Genomic DNA, 17,453 nt, shown 5'->3' on the forward strand with positions numbered 1-17,453 from the left:
ACTAAGGGTTTGATAAAAAAAAAAAAAAAGAGTGACTTATTAACCGGGTAACTGGTAAACTAGACTTGGTCAGCGCTCAATTTGTTAGAAATCTCTAAAGAAGAGCATCGCTTCAGTATCACATCCTCCCAGGAGTTCCGCTAATGACCACAAGATGGCAGGAGAGGTCGCGTAGTGTCAAGAGTTGCTCAGGAGAATTAACGGTTGTGAGTCGACAGGAGTTCGATTGGAGGCTGGAAGGTGAGCGAAAAGCCTCGACCTCCATTGATTTGAGCAGGTTCTCTCCTGCACGGCCTGGTTGGAGTGGTTTAGGCGGAAAACAAACTTGCCACCGCGGTGTCAGGTACTTTAAAATGAATAGAAATAAAATAGTCTGATTTGGTCTTATTTCGGATAAAAAAAAAAATTACTTGAAAATGATAGATGAGGCTACAGTTTAGCGACCAACTGAATCTGGCTGAACAGTAGTGTGGGTTGTTGTTGGGGCAAACGCTGGCACTCATGGCTCCCCAGTGGTACCACACAGCACACACATCCAAATGTAGAATCTTCAGATTTCGAAATGAACTGGAATCTCAAGATGTCGCTGATAATGAATCAATCTGAATCAATCTGTAGGCCTGAGAAGCAATGGGTGAGGTCACGATGACTCACTAATGGACAGGCTGTGAGGCACCTGTCCACGGTCAGTAAACGCCTCGTTTATTTAAATGGAGCATATTTTCCATCTTGTCTGAAGCTAAAAATTTATCTCTACACTAAGCGCCCGCAGCAGAGGATGTGAAGTTCACCGATGCCCCGGTTTTGCATTATGCGGCTGCCGGTGATTCACAACATTGCCTGCTATCATAGTCGGGTTCAAGAGGTCAAGTTCAAGTGGGGTCAAGTGAGAATTAGACGATGCCGAGCCTGGGCTCGTTATTAATGTGACATCATGCTAATGAGAGGGCTGCTCAGAGACCCAGGACCAGATAGCAGAACCTGCTGCTTTGTCTCAGCGAGAAACTCATTACAAAGGCAGCCTGTCGTCCGCCTGCAGATGATGCTGTTTGATAGTGATCCACCGTTACAATGGAAACTGCCACCAACCCAAACTCTGATACAACTGCGATAGGCACAATAAATAGGCTTACTTGTGCTAAGCATTTTTATTTCCCCCAACCGGCTTTGGAATATTTTTTTGTCATGTATTTAGGTCACTGTTAAATGGACCTAGGTTGGAAAGCAATCCGACCAGCCTTGGTTTGAATCAATGTTTTTAAAGCATCATTTTATGGGGACTGTACACAGCAGTCAGCTGTTTTCAGTTAGTTGTTAGTTGACAAGTCGTCAGAACAGCTTTTGAATGCATTTGCTTTGCCATTAACAAATGTTCCAAAGCCAAAGCTAGCTTTGTTTATTTTTCCAGTTTGGTGCGCAAAGCCCTTTCAATGAAATTAGGACTCGCAGTAAAAGCGATCTGGGACGGGTGCTGAGCCTCACTGATAATCATGTCAAATTAACCACGTCGTACCCTCCTGCAACAGCCTCTCGTAGGCCTCTCCCAAGTGTAATTATGCTTTTACGCAATTTCTGGGATTGTTTCTTCTTGAAACACGACCCACTTCCTTGAGTGCCAACACTGAGTGGCTGGCTGAGAGGCTGACCAAAGAGACGCTAAATTGCAGGACCATCCAGCCTGGAAGCACCAAAATTGCCATTTGCTTTTCTTATTCCCACTTGTGGAGTGACCCAGCTTGTGTTTGAGGTTTTATGCATTCACTTGCTTCCCAGGAGTGAAGACAACATAGCGATTGTACAAGGCGTCCCCTGACAAAGTCAGCCAATAAATTAATTGAATACTGAATGCAATATGAAGTCAGTCTTTGGAGGAATGCAAATCGGCTGCAGGGAATTAGCAGCCAAACGTGTTCAGCTTTAACATACAGAGCAGGTGAGGAGCAGAGCGTGAACGTACGGAAAAAAAAAAACATTATGGGAAGCCATTCATTTCAATACATGATGGAAATAGTAATAGCTGCGGCTATCCAATGAGGGCTTCAGCTGAAATTCTGGGGCAATTATAAATCATGACGACAAATGACGAGATGCCGTCGATTCGCAGCCCCCTTGTTTCAATTTAAATTCAGTAAACGTCTCCATGGTGCAGAATGTGGTTCTAATTTGAAAAACCTCATCGCTTTGATTTCAGAGGAACTCAGTGCTTAACCTACCACTGGGCCCTCGGATTGTGCGACAGAACAAAGGGTATCATTCATTAAATAAACCTCCTGGCTACAATATTCACAATGCAACGCGACCACTCCGGTGATTCTGACGAGAGATTTTGAGATTGTTATGTTCCACGGTGCTCGCGTTTTAAGTCGGACGCCTCAAGCAGTGAGAGCAGAAACTCCAGAATTTTCTGCCTTTCAAAACTTCTCTCCCTCGTCGACCCGCACCGCACGCGCTCAAGTGACTGACTCACGGCAGGAAGCGCTGCGAACTGAATCTCATTCACATAGGCTTCGCAACTCCTGCTTCTGTTGCGCAAACTCTGATTGCTTCTGCCTTCTTTATGTTTTCCAAACTCCAATAAAATATTTGATTGCAGCGTTTCATCCTGGACATTTTGCCATTGTCGATATACACTGCAGTTGTTGTGAAGCAAAGGGAATTTCCTACGCATGGCAAGCAAAGGTCGTTGAAGCAGCTGTATTTATATGCAGCGCTGTCATTTTCCCTCACTCCGTGCTAGGACATGCAATAGCATCTTGTGTATTCATGTCCTTATCAAGAAAACCACCAACTAGGCTTTAAAGTTTAAACAGTCCACTGGCTGCAGATGCAAATTTCCCATTATTTAGAGGGAATCTCATTACAGCGGAGTAATTCGCTCTACTGTGATGTCTGCTTTAGAGGAAAAAAGCACACACTGAAGATGTACAGCGTGGCCGGAAAGGAGTCCAGTGGAGAAAAATGCTTCCGTGTTTTGGTCGAGGCCATGAGGGGAAAAGACTTTGTAAAGAAATTGGACTCTCTGATGGTTTAACTTCAGTAAAAATCTCACGAGTAGCTTGTTGCTCCAGTTTGCAGCAGAGTCATGTTGCGATATAAAGGCTGAGGGAGGAGCGGCTGGAAGGGATATGACAGCGGCCTGTCCTTTCACACTATTGTATAGCATTTCATCATCCGCGGTGTGTGCGTTCAATCTGTTTCATCTGTTATCTCACGCGGCTTGAACCGAGCGCCGAAAACACAAGTGTCATATCAATAAAGATCGCAGGCGGATTTCCACGCTAGGAAAACAAGGAAAAAGAGAATTACAATCTTGTCTGGAAGATTGTCTGGTTGCGTTGCTATTTAAGGTTTGTTTTCGCCCGGCGTCTCTCAGTAGGGTTTGGCGTGGGAGATAACCCTCCATCTGCCGGCAGGTGATAAACTGGGATTAAAGCAGGTGTTTGCTGTAAAAGACTGGTTCTCTGTGGAAATAATATCATGAGAGGTTATAGGTTGGGCGGCAAAAACAAATTAAACTTGTTGGAAGCGAACTTCATTTTGACCACAAGCGTCAGCCGCTGTCGACGTTAAGTCCATTAAGAGCGAGTGAACTGTTCTTGCTCAGAGTTGCGGGAAAATAATCTAATTAGAGGCGGCTAATTATAAAAAAAAAAAAATACATGGGGATTTACTTATTTCTGAGGCTCCAGGTGATAGTTGCAACTCGCTTCTCACAGGCTTGCATATTTTTCTTCATTAATTTCAGACGTGCCCTCCCCAGCTCATCAATCCTCTCTGTAAAAAAGTGTGTTGCCAGCAGATTTTCTCAGCTGTGGCTAACATGGATAATACAGCTCTTATAAATTGGGTGAACTCACTAAACTGTCTGTTTTTTTTCGTCCCCCAAACGCCATCCATTGTAATCATTTTGAGGCCCAAGCAGTTAGCCTCACGTCGTTCATGATGGAAGCAGATTGTCAGGAAACAGCATTTTTAGCCCTCTGTTTACAGCTTCCTTTTGGTTTTTAGCTTCCTACAGAAACTGGTGCTTTGTTAAACTTTAAATCAACATGCGGATGTGGGCTTTGTCACTAAACTGGGAGGATTACTGGTGCCTCTTTGTGACGTCATAAAGGGCCACTTTCCAAATTTGCATATTTGCAAAGTCAATTTTGCAAATTTGGGGCCTTTAAACCTTTGAACATGATCCTTCCTGCTAAAAAAAACCAACCCATCTCATCTCAAGACCATTGGGATTAAGACGTTAAAACACAAGTTGTTCCTGCAAGTCGCTGTACAGCTAATTCATTCATGTACAGAGAAAGATTAGCTTAAACTTTGTTTTTATTACTAGATTCAATAAAAGTTCTTTAGATTATTTGCTGTCATTGCATGCAATCTAATGAACATTGTAGGTGTCGTGGTACCCACCTGAGCAAACAGTCCCACGAGAGGGGGGAATGTGATCAGACCCGACGCTGAAATAAACAACTCCCATGTGTCATTCAATTGAAATTCAACAAACACCAGTCCCAGATTCAATACAAACAGCATTGCTTACTGCGAGCTATATTTATATACAGCCACAGAATCCTTAAAGACTCGAATGGCAGAGATTAAAATCCCCCCCCCCCCCCCTCCCCGCTCCACCCCTCCATCCCTCCACTTGGTATCTCCTGGAACATTGAACTGGTGCTGTGTGTGTTCAGGGACTCTTTTGGCCGTAACACCTGAAGTGCAACACCGGTTTGAACAGGTGAGTGTTTCTCAACGTCACTTAAAGCAAAGTCAGAGCAAAGTGTTACCATCATTCAGCTGAATCGTGCTTTCAAGTGTTTGCAAGGGAAATCTTAACCCTGAGAAGAGCAGCATGAGAGGTCAGTGTCAGGCTACAAATCTGTGATGTGAAAGTGTGTTGCTGCAGAAGCATTTTGCAAGTTGGGCTTTTTAACTTTTGCCGACCTGGAAAAGTAAAAAGTCTGCTGTCAAAAGTTCAGTATGGACGACTGGATTTCTGTTCTTCACACACACAAAGTGAAGCCAGACTAATGGCCAGTCCAGAGCAGTTTTGTATGAGTTTAATTCATAAAGGGAAGGAGGGCCTGCCTGTCTGCTCAGACAGCAGCCCTCCTCCTTCTCCTCCTCCTTCTCCTCCTCCTTTTCCCTGTCCCGTTCCGGCTGAGGGAGCCCGTCTTTCCCAGCCGCTGGACTAGCCTAGGCTTACGGGTCGGAGCAGCTCGGAGACCTCTCGGCCCTAATATCACGCTCGACATCACTCTCAACACCCCGCAGCTCTCTGCAGAGCCTCGGCCTCACACCTGCACCTAAATACACATGTTGCTCCTGCTCACCGACTCCGGATCAGCGTCACCTGAGTGAGACACTTAGCCAAGTGAAGTTTTAATACCTACCTGCTCTTGTGCTGAAGGGCGTGTCTGTTGGTAGTTCAGGTTGTGATTGTGTTTTTCTTCTTCTCGGTCGTACTCCTCTTCTGCATCTCGGTGCTTCGGCGTTGCTATTTCACCCTCTGACGGTTGCCGGTGTCACGCCCTGGTGTTTGACTTCAGCTCATTGTCGGAAGTAAAGGTTGCATATTCTGCAAAGTTCACATCGACTGCATTTTCTCATCTTAAAACGTGTGCTTAGCCTGTCACTGAACTCCACAAAAATGAGTAAATTTAAGGGCTGAACCGCTTTTGAAAGTAAAGAAAGTGTGCGCTAGAACCCAGTTCAGTTCTGGAACAAACAAAACAAACGGCGCTTTGTGATGTCACAAGGTGCACATGAAGGGACAAAAAAGAACAAAAAGAAAATGGTAATTCAAGATAATAATCTTATTATATTGTTGACTGCTGAATCGTGCAAAACCAAGTTGAGTTTGTCCTGCAAAAAGATGAAGGTTTGCCACATCCTCACCAATTACACAAGAAAAAGAAGATGACGAACACACGGTCTGAGTTGAGAAAAAGGAGAAAGCGAGTGCTCAACTTTAACGAACAGAGGAGGAATGGCAATGGACAAAGAAAAGCCCAGCAGCCACAGGAAGAGGTTGAAAAAAACCTCAGAGGGCCGCACTGGTGCTGATGATGCATCCCAGATGGAAAAATCAGAAGAACTCTGGGCAAGTTTTCAGTCTGAAGTTGGAACAAGACCTAAAGACTGCACACCTGCCTCACAGTCGCAGACGGCACAGATGGAAGCTGGACTGATGTCCCTCCCTTTAGGCAGCCGTGTGAACAAGAACCCAAAACTTGCCGGTGTTACTGAAGTTTTTGACTTCGCTGGAGAAAAAGTTTGGGTCAGCAAAAAAAAAAAATCAGCAGATTCCAGAGAAGCCAAGAGTTACCTGAGGAACTGGAGCTACAAAACAAAGGAGCGGGACGACAACGGCTGGTCGCTACCTGGTCAGAGTTCAAAGCATCCTGCTGGGATTTTAGAGGATTCTGGGTGATACTGGAGGAATGAAAGCCAAAATGAGCTCACTGGAGAAGTTCAGGTTGGACTGGGATGCCTTCAAATCACAAGAAGGTATTGCAGAGGAGCTGGCCACCCACAACAGCTGAAAGTTTTATTCGACCTCATAAAGTTATAATCTCTGGGGGGAGGAAGTCTCTGTTGCTTGTGAAAATGTAAAGGCCAAATAAGCGATTTTTTCACCACTAGAGAGCGCAGTTAAGCATAGCGTGCCAAAAAAACAAATCGAAGAAATTTGCTTCTCCTCACCTCCGTCGCTCCACCCCTCCCTCGTCACTCTTTTAACACATCCGTTACCATGCTGTGTTCCCAAGGGGACCACTACCAGTGACAGACCTGCGTCCGAGACAGAATTCTGCTGCCGTACGTAGATTGTGGTTAGTCTTATTCATCCAAAGTAGGTTGAAATAAAACTAAACCACTTCCATATTTTAGCGGAGTTATGTGTCGGATGCAGGTCTGTCCCCTTGGAAACACGGCATGGTAACAGAAATCCACCCTCCAGGTTTAGGGTTAGATTCAGCAGAATTCTAGCTAATGTTAGCGTTTATTTGGAGTCATCTTAATGCTATTTGGTTGTTTTTTTTGAAGTTGTAGTTCATTTGCTCAACGAAGGAGTGGTTCCTTCTTGTTATTTATGACGGTGGTATGGCAACTTTTTCTGATGGGTTGGAGAAGGTGGACAATCACACGTGGTCTGGTTTTCGATGAAAAAGGCTGGAAAACAACAGACAGGCAATGTGATTCTGTTTCTTCCAGACAAAATAACACCACCACAGCCTCTCCTGCCAATGTTTCATTATCTGACAATGATGAAAAATTGCTTATTCTCCCTTTAATGGTACAATATGCAACTTGAGTCTATAGATTGCCAGTCAACTCTCCAGATGTGACTCAAGTCCACCATTGACTTTTCGTGGGAGTTTGAGTAAACCTGCACTTTTGGAAGTCAGCCTCTGTGATTGTGACAATTTGCACCAATAACTCTCCCACAGGAGTAAAAACACTCACAGACACCCTGTGAGGTTTTACCAGCAACTCTTAAGTGTGTGAATTTTGTGGAGGGTTGTTAACGGAGGGCTAAATGTGATCTTTTTTTAGAAGATGAACACTGGTTTTGGGGAATTGATCGTCTTCGGAAGCTCCATAAGGGAAAATAATGTCCTAAAGTTGTTTCTGTACGCTACGTTCTTATCCAACTGGTGACCACTGAAGCTGCTCCACGTCCACGTGCATCAATACAGAGGTAAAATATTGACTGCACTGGCTGTGTTAACATCACATTGCAGACATGAGATTATAATTAAAACAAATTCCCAGTGCAATACAAGCTTAACCTTCAATAGCACGGAATCTTGAAAGCAATGTGTACGCGTGTTTTTCTCAAAACAAACAACTCCAATTAAGTTTCAGGGGTATCCAGAAACAAGCCAGAAGCAAATTATGATTTATGACGCTGGGTTTTTATAAATAAAACCTCACACTTGCACGCCGCTCTAAGTGTAATTTATGTCTGTGGGCACAGCTGTCACGCTTGAGCTCCTCTTGGTTGAACCAAAAACAACCTGATCCCTTTAGAAATCATGTTACAGCTAATTAAACATGTTTATAATTAGTCGGGACGTTTTCTTTGATCTCTTTCAGTTTAATGAAGTCCATTTTTTTGCCCTTATTTAGTGTTTTTGTTTGTTGGGGGTTTTTTTTGGGGGGGGGGGGGACAACAGCTCATAGCTTCTCAAATTCAAATAATCCTGTTGCTATGACTTTATTTAAATCCTCGGTGATTCTCTGTGATTAAAAGCTGAGAATGAAAAGAAAACCCATCAATGCTTTCTCAGATCACATTGTCTCCGTAGGTTGTGTGGCGTTGGCCGTGCTTTGTTGCAGCGGACAAATGAGCAGAATCCCACAGAGACAATGTCATCACCGGCTACGCGTCAAACCTTGTCAGCCTCCACCTGCTCAGAATGCGAGGCAAACTGTGTATTTATCTTTCCTAGAAATGGCTGACTGTGCCTCGGTGTCTCTGTCAGCCTTACTGAGTGTTTCAGTGCATCCGTCGGAATCTATTACAGTCACTGTGCACCGACTCTTCCACCTGATGCCACCTCTAACATGGGCATTATCTCTAGTGGGGCTTATTTCTAGGTTAACAAAAGAAGTTACATACCTTCCATTTTTATCTGTCTTTGAAATGACAGCGGGCCCACCAGAACTGACCCAATAAAGTCCAGGAGTAAACGTTCAGTTTGCTATTATTTATCTTCCACTTTGTTTATTCTGCTCTCGCCGTTTCCCAGTCAGACACACACACACACACACGCACGCACGCACGCACCAACACACACACACACACACACCATGCAATGGCTGTCACGCAAATAAGCCGATATACTCTTGTTAGATTCTCGCTGAGTTGTTCTCCCCCATCTGCACTTATTTATAGCGTCCACACTTTTACCAGGGGATGTAATATGTGTTCCAAAACAGACTGCGGGTTTTGTTTTTTATTTCTATTGAAAAAAAAACGTGCTGATGCCTGTCTGTCTGAGCATAAATTACATTTTGAGGTTCAGCGGTGGAGGGGCAGTATGTGACTGTGACAAATAATAGAATGGACTATCTGGATCCAAGTACTGCCAGGTGAAACTGATTTCAAGTTTGGCCATTATAAAGTAGAGTATATTGACTCCAGCAAATACATGTAATTCTGTGTTAGTCATTGAACAGATAATATACAAACAATTATAAATTGGTTTACGTTGAAAAACTGGTACGTTATCTTCCTCCTTTGAAAAAAAACAACAAAAAACAACCTAAAACTTTACAATACCCTCTTATCCAATAATAGTCAATATAATTTTATCCAGCGACACTACTGGAGTGATGTGCACGCTCAACTGTTACACAGTCACTGTGCTCATCACTGGGCACTTAACGCTTCTATAACAGTTGTCATAGCCATTGTAAAAGTTTCACGTTTTCAACGATTGGATACAAAGAAATGAAATGCAGAAATTTAAACTGCCGATTTGCCCTGCGTGTGCACGGTACGCCCTGCGTATTCCCATGTGATAAGTTTGGCTGTCATCACAGCCCCTAAACCATTCACATCTGCTTATTTATAGTCTGCTATCTACTCTGTACTGTGCTCCAATGTTTTGCACTTTTTTATGGGATTTCTAACATATTCCTTGTATTCTTGTAGCCTGTTTTTCTCCTGACAGATTTCTCATCTCTTGGGCTCAGAGTTAGAGTCGTTGTTTTGTTTTTTTACCACATAGTTTGTTTGCCCATGGCAATAAGGGGCAACAAATGTGAAGCTTTGCTCTTTTGAGACTTAAGTTTTCCTGCTGCTTTTTCTTTCACAGCTGTAAGTCTTGCAGTTTTGGTAGTCAAAAGCATTGGGTTTATTTTTCTTCTCAGAAGTGATTCCAGTAAAAATAACTTTACAAGTGCCTATCCGACAGTGGCAAAAGTGCCTCATCGTGACACCACCATATAGTGAGTGGCGTTACAGTGAGATTTGTGTTCTCACACCCACCGTGTTCGTTCTGACTCCAGCTAAGCCTCTGCCTCCCAGCAACATCAGTTCAGATTGATTACTTTTAAACAAGCCCTTAATTAAAAAAGGTGAAATGGAATCTTATTTTTGGATATAATGAAAAACGGCTCCCTTTTGAAAAATGAGTTCATGAAATATGTCAAAAGTACATTTTCAACCAGAAACCCCTAATTAGCTGGAGATCAATGAAGCGCTCGCCAGGATATAATTTCCCCTTTTGTACCTCTGTGATTCCTCAAACAAACAAACTGCTTACACTTATTACCGTGTCATAGAAACACAAGACATATGGCACTGAATTATGTCATTAATCTGAGCTGAATTGAAGGAACACCGCTGTCAGTATGAATCCCAGAAGAGCTAAATTCCCAATTAACCGTCTCTGGTGGGAGGTTTCAATACACACTCACAGACACACACACACACACACACACACACACACACACACACACACACACACACACGCGCACTTCAGCATCAAGGGTAGAGCTGTACATGCTCTTCATAATTTATTTCTGCAGAAGCATCTGTTCAGAGTGCTCTCAAAGCAGGCAATTAGTATGTGATGATATTAATCAGAGGTGTTGATATCAGCATGACAGCAGTGCGTGAATCAGGGGGAAAATGTTTGCCAGTCAACCATTGGCAGACCTGTGTAATTTAAAAATGAAAAAATAAAACAGTGATCTTGACTTGAAAACAATCCATCCAGATTAAACGATGAATGAAGCCCAGAACAGACTCAGTCTTTAAGGAAGGCGTTGCCATATTGGAATGTTTTCAGGGTGAGCTGGAGGAAACATGAATACTGATATTGCACTTTCCCACCATTGTTTCCTCCACTGTAGTTCGGCCTTACTTTACAAATCTAGTCACAGCACTCGCACCTTGAGGCTGTGTTTGTTTTCATTACAAGGGTGACTGGGCCGAGTGGTGAAGCGGCTCCCAGCCTGCTGACAAAACCAAACCTTTCGCAAAGAATATTTTACAACAGTCTGGTGATAGTTTATACTTTGGATACCTGACTCTAAATCTTAATGATAAATGAGTGACATGACTCAGTCAGTTTGCAGTCAGCAAACAGACTCCTGTTTGCTGACTGCAACTTTCTGATGCAGCACAAGATTTAACGAGCGTTAAGTCACAAGAATTTGACATACCGGATGGCAAAAATCCTTAATGTGGCGTTTCTAAAATGTCTTAGGTGGGTCCTTTAAAGATGAATTAATTCTTTGAACCTCTGTTTTTATTAAATTAAGTAGTTAAAATAGGACAAAAAGTCCGAAAAACTGGACTGGAGAGACACACAGGGAGATGAGTACGATCGTTTGCGACATGCTTAGGGACTTAGTTATGATGCAACATTGAGGCTAGATTGACTGGTGTTGGTCACCCGGAGAAGCTAAATAAAGGTAAAGGATAGTTGTACTGGGACGGTGAAGCACGGGGACGACTGGTGGTGACAGCACAGTGAGTCAATCAATATTTTATCATGGTGCCAGCTCGCAGGAAAGTAAGATACATGGATTTGGGGTTGTCTTGGAAGAGCAGTTTGTTAGGAATGTGCTGGAGGCGATGGTGCGGTGAGTCTGGTGAGAAACTCGATGTGTGATCAGTGCCAGTGGTGGCTATGCCCCACAGGTAGGATGTGAGCCAGAAGAGAAGGTAAGGGAGTGAGATGACGGGATGCAGATTGTTCCCAGGGGTGAGAGTGGCGCAGACAGCAGTAGTGATGCTAAATGAATGAGCTGGTGTGGTATCTGGTAAAAGGGACAGATGGTTGGCTTTGCAAACAGGATGAAAATGGCTGTGGGAACATAGGGTGACTTCCAAAGGTGGAGTTGGAAGGTGGACTTCATCTTGTGTAGAATATGTAATCTGAAGGCAATCACGGTCTGCAAAGTCATGTGGGTGATGGTGTGTCACAGGATGGTGGTGTGTAAGGCTGAAGTGAGGAGGCCATTGAAGAGGGTGAGGAGCAAAGACCTTTGGCTTTGATGGAGTTGAGGTATGGGAGTGTCCAGGAGAGGTGGCAGTCGTTTTTTTTCTCTGAATAAATTTGAATATTTCCTCGCTTCAAGAGGTATCAGTTTTGAAGTCATGGGGAAGAGTAGAGGAAGCAAAGCTAAGGGCAGGAGTTAGCGTGTGTGAACTGATACGGTTTCATGCCAAGAATGCATCAAGGGTGCAGAATCAAGGACTTTGAGGACTGTTACAAACCCAGTGCGCTCTGGGTGTCCCACAGATACAAAAGCAAAGAGTCAAGCTCAGGGTGCTAAAAAGGGAGGCTTTTCAAATACAAATGCATAAGGTGTCTGCAGGGCACCCCAGGTCCAATCATCTGTCAGGAATCCAGTCCAGTAGAACACGCCCTCTAAAAATTCTCCCCTTGATGTTGACAGAAGAAGGGAGAGGAGAAAGGAGAAGGTCAGCGGGAGCTGCAGCTGTGCCATTGCAGATCTAGAGAAAACAAATGACAGAGTGCTGATGGAGGAAGTGAGGTAGTGTCTAAGGAAGTCACAGAACAATATGTTTTGACTGGTCCAGGTCACAGTGGCCGTATGACGGATCAGCTCTGAGACCCTTCTTGCTCACTGTGGTGATGGACAGTGATGGACAGAGGAAGATGACATGAAGTTAGTTTGTGTGAGAGAAGAGGATGCAGTAGACATGAGATGCAGTCATATGATTCACCATTGCAAAAGAGAGGTGTACCTTAAAGGGAAAATACGGGATGTATGGCAATGTCCTACATATGGCAATGAAAACTTGGCATGTGAAGCGCGAGTGGTTTTATTTCTTTGTGGCCTTTATGTGCGTCACATCACACACCCTCCCTGTCTGTCGATTTCAAGCCCTTTCTATCTGCTCGTTTACAAGGTTGTTCTGGCAGCGCGTGCACGTTGGTACTTGTGATTCTCTGCCTCCTCCCCGACTATGGAAGTAGCTGCCCGACCATCGTTATAAATAGCGAGAAGCAACTGCATATATGGTGGGCAAATTTATAAAACAATGCTGAAACATTTTCCAAAGCAGCACTATTATTTTAACAGGTTTCAACTCAACAAAAAGTCCTACATGGTTACAGAATGCTGTGTCAGAGGCAGGTCCGACACAGATAGTGGTCTCCTTGGAAACAGGACATGATGACAGAGTTTTGGTGACTAAACAGGCCCACACCCCTTGTGGTTTTTGGGTTATACCAAGCAAAACTTTTGCAACTGCTTATTGCTCAACATTTTTCTTGCTCGTTCACTGGGTGTTGACTGCTTTTCATACGAGAGGCCATTCTCGAGCAATTAAAAGAAACTAGTATTGCTACTTAAAGCAGCATTGCCTAACAATTTTCTTGATGGAGACGAGAGTCCAGAGGCACCGATGTGTTTCTGTGCGGCCAGGTACCAAATGACCCATAGATCAGTGGGTGGTTGGGCATCACTGTCTTTAAGTATCTACTTAGCTTCTGCAATTTTAAAGGAAATGAAGCTGTCAAACTGGAAACTTAATTGGATCAATACAGGTGTGGTATATCTTGCTGTACTTTTTTAACCACAAGAGATGAAGAAATATTTTTTAATTTGAACGGAATTAAAGTCACTGAAGGTGCAGGGGAAAAGAAACAACAAACTAACTGAGTTTTGTGAAAAGGAAAGTCACTGTGAATACAACATGACTGGCTTCGACACCCACGTTCCAATGGTGCTTGTCTTACTTCAACCCAGTGCATTCTGGGATTGATCTCCGCCTCCTTGTCGACCCTGAAAAGGAGTAAGTGGGTTTGGAAAATAACTGAATAATATAACTGAGATGTTGAGCTTCTTCCAGCAGCACGCAGCAGTGAGTGAGTGGAGCTCTGAATGTTTTCCCTGCCGAATGGCCTGCAAAAAGCCAAGAGAATCCAGCAGCAGATGTTGTGAAGAGAAAAAAAGTCAGATGAACAGCACACTGATCACTTGGCTTCCTCCATCTGGTATGCCAAATAATTCATTTTATTTTGGAGGAAGCCAAGGATCTCTGAGACAGATGCTGATTGAAACAGCCTGCCACCCCTTGTCACTGAAATCAACAAGTTAAAAGCAGATGTTGAATTTGAATCGATTTGTAATTTCTTAAATTTGTTTAAACCTTCTTTCACTTAAAGGAAAGCTCTGCTGTGTATGTATGAGAGTGTATATAGGTCACAATTTTAAACAAATTTAAATCTGATCAATCTTATAATCCTACATTTAATCCTAGATTTCTTCATCCACTAATTGGAGAACATTGGCACCAAAAAGGTCAGACTTTAGATTGCATTATGTGCAGTGTTCTTGGTGTAGCTTGCAAATGTTACATTTTTGCACTAAGCTACTCAATAGAAATGACTTTAATATGCAGGAAGTTGGAACTACTTTTAAATATTTGTTTCTGCTTGCCATTTGATATATTATGGATGTATTTCCTGGGCTCCATGAAAGACAATGCAGTGAGAATCAACCAACAAAAGATGCACCAAAATCAGGGTTGAGTATAAAAGAACATTGTAAAATAGGTCAGTTGCTGACTTTACGCCCCGATAGACAAACCACAGCTGTAAATATTCCAGCAGTATAACAAAATCTCCACATTCTAAATGATATACTAACTCAGCAACTAGAATGCTGTTTATCTGTGTTATGGACAAACCCATCAGTCCTAAATCCTTCTTGCTGTTGCAGTTGGGCATTGAGTGAAAGGTTTACTAGAAGACTTCCATTGTATTTGCATGGCTCTGTGCAGGGCAGTTTGTCAGTCCATTAGTTTGTCATTTTGGCATTGGCCTGCAGACACAACTTTCATCTTAGAAAAAAAAAAATCTATTTTCACCAGTAACCAATAAAGACCGTTGTGCATCTTGATAATTCGTCCTCCCATAATTCTTAAATATTCTGATATACTGTGACCTAGGCTGGTGGATACAAAGATCTTTGGTCTTTTCAAAAATATGTTAAAAACTGTCAGAGTTTGAGAGGAAAAAGTAACCAAGCAACGAGCCCAAGGTGGCATTCATTAGTCAGGTTTTGGACCATTTCTTTGCCAAATTTGGTTGGTTATATAACCATTTATTCGTTAGATAAAAGAAACCATTCCAACATGCACCCATCCAAAACTTTAAGATGCTCCACAATCCTTTCAAATGAGCCATGCCAACTTTGAAAGTAGACCAACCTCACTGAAGGAAATATGCAAAAATGCTCTTGGGCACTTTTTGAGGAGCTGCCTCTCATTCACTGTTTAACAAAAAGGGGCAGCTCTGCTCCTCCACTAAAGGATGGTACCAGGCATGTTGAATAAATAGAAACAGCGACGCTAAAAGGCAAAAAAAATAAATAAATAAAAATCCACGGTATTAACAAAGACGCACAGAGTTACATGCCCGAGGGAGCTTTCAGGAGTCACCCATCTGAAGTCTAATGGAAGCTCAGAGTGGAGGTATTCTTGACAAGCTAAAGGGACTCGGACACGTAGCGCAGCTGGAGGATTTCTGTGTGGAGAGGCCCGCAAAGTATTCCGAGTGTGCGAGGATGCAACTCTTTCCATATTCATGAGTGGAGAAATTTCAATATCAAAGTAGACTAGATGTCTGGATAAATGAGCCAATTAATTTCATCCACTCCACCGAGACTCATTTGCACTATATGCTAACTAGGGCTAACAGCAGGTAGGCAAGGAATTAATACCAATATCAGATGCCATGTGACACTCTGCAGTTTATTTCCGTGCGTGGGGTTGGGAGGGGAGGACCGGTTTCAAGCAGAAAGGGGCTCAATTCCAGGCCGAGGCTCTTTAGTGGGAGTATTATTTTAGTCTATGGATAAACAAGTTGTCTCCAGAGGTTCCATATAATGAACACATGCCAATTGTCGCTGCACATCATTACTTTTTTTTGGTGTCTTGTACAGCAATGTCTTGTGTGAAATGAGCAGCCCGTGGGCCACACAACATCAACCACCTCCTCAGTTCCCCAGACGCATTGCTCCAATCCGGTCACACAAGAATATGAATCCCCTCCCAAAAAACCCACAAAAAACAAATAAACAAAAACAATCTTCCAATGATACACAACAGAGCAACCAAACGGTTGTGTCACTACCATCATTAGAGTTTGTTCCTCCGCAATTTATTTTCTTCGCCGTAGTCGCTTGAAATCTCTATTTTTCCTCATATTTCCTTTCCTGAAGTCCTTTTCGCCTCTATTCAAAGTCGGACTCAGTTTCACAATTAACAATTTTTCTGAGTTTCAATTTGTCTTCCACTTAAATCAACAATTTCCTTTTTCTTTTAGTACATTCATAAGTAGTTTAATCTTCAACTATTCCTGTTTTTTTTATTATTATTATTTCATTGGCCCTTTGCCTGGGAAAAATAGTGCTTACAAGACATACTTTTTTATTTCTCCCCAGCTGTCTTGTCAAACGAAAAAAGTGTCTCACGATATCACAAATTTAACTTTATTTGCTTTGTTCCATAAGATAAATTTGTTCCTAAATGTTCCTAAATCAGACAGCATCTTGATTAACAAAACAAAAACTCAAATGAATTTATTCCATCTGGCTCATTAATATTAAGAATAGAACGTTTTTGTAATATATTTTGCTGGGCGTCTGTTCCTTTTATTTGATTATTTACGCTTTGTAACTTGTTTAAAATTAAATGACGAGAGTAGGTTAAGGTCAGGAGTCACAGTCTGAGCGTCTTCAATTTTGTGACTGATCCTTGATTAGAGACAAAGGTTCAAACTTATATGAAAACCTCAGTTTCACTTTCAGCTTAATTTGCAAAGAAAGCACCTTCTCATGCAATTATAGAGGCAATGATAAGTAATGACAGACATTTTTGTAATTTCAGTCATAAAAACTGAGAAGGGACAAAGCCTTTTATTTCACAATGCCTGAGATACTACTTTTGTTGCGCCGTTATTGTGTAGCAGGCTCACACTCTTTGTAATTGGATGGCGGCTGTATCAGATCTTTTTTAGATACTGTGAAGAAAGAGAGGGCAAATTGCATCAATCCAGCAAATTCCTTTTTCACGCAGCAGCAAGCTGGAGACAGTGGAAATATGTCCCTGCAGACATCACATATGTCTCATTGCCAGCGGAGGCGACGCCTTACATTTTCCAAACCGTCCTTCCCCGAGTTCGCATGGAGCTTTTTGAGGTTACGAAAGGCAAAATACTGGAGGGACTGAAGCTGTACAGACCTAAGGGATACAAGCTGACACACAGAGAGGAAAGTCGTAGTGACTTCAGTTATGAAGGTAAACCGGTGCTGCTTTCCCCCCCTGTCATTGACACACAGGCCTCTTTACAGTCCTGCAACGCCAGTTTCCCCAGACTCAATAATCCGTGTGAGACTTTCCCATAATTGACATGTAGTACCATTAGTAGTGTAAGGAGTGGGCTGTTCCATGGATG

At 42.8% G+C, this 17,453-nt stretch overlaps 1 protein-coding gene, 1 long non-coding RNA gene and 1 pseudogene across 2 annotated transcripts in view; 1 reads left to right on the forward strand and 2 right to left on the reverse strand.

The window, feature by feature from the left end:
- LOC142900668 (glypican-5-like) overlaps positions 1-17,453 on the reverse strand; it is a 446,285-nt gene that overhangs the window by 283,770 nt on the left and 145,062 nt on the right. The window lies entirely within an intron of this gene.
- LOC142900976 (uncharacterized) overlaps positions 1-17,453 on the reverse strand; it is a 114,559-nt gene that overhangs the window by 8,476 nt on the left and 88,630 nt on the right. The gene's annotated exons all lie outside the window — the stretch shown is intronic.
- Positions 5,885-6,542, forward strand: LOC142900836 (craniofacial development protein 1-like; annotated as a pseudogene).

This window comes from Nelusetta ayraudi, unplaced genomic scaffold (genome assembly GCF_046127955.1).
Source record: "Nelusetta ayraudi isolate G7.1 ecotype Tasmania unplaced genomic scaffold, CSIRO-AGI_Nayr_v1 ptg000084l, whole genome shotgun sequence".
Classification (NCBI taxonomy): domain Eukaryota; kingdom Metazoa; phylum Chordata; class Actinopteri; order Tetraodontiformes; family Monacanthidae; genus Nelusetta; species Nelusetta ayraudi.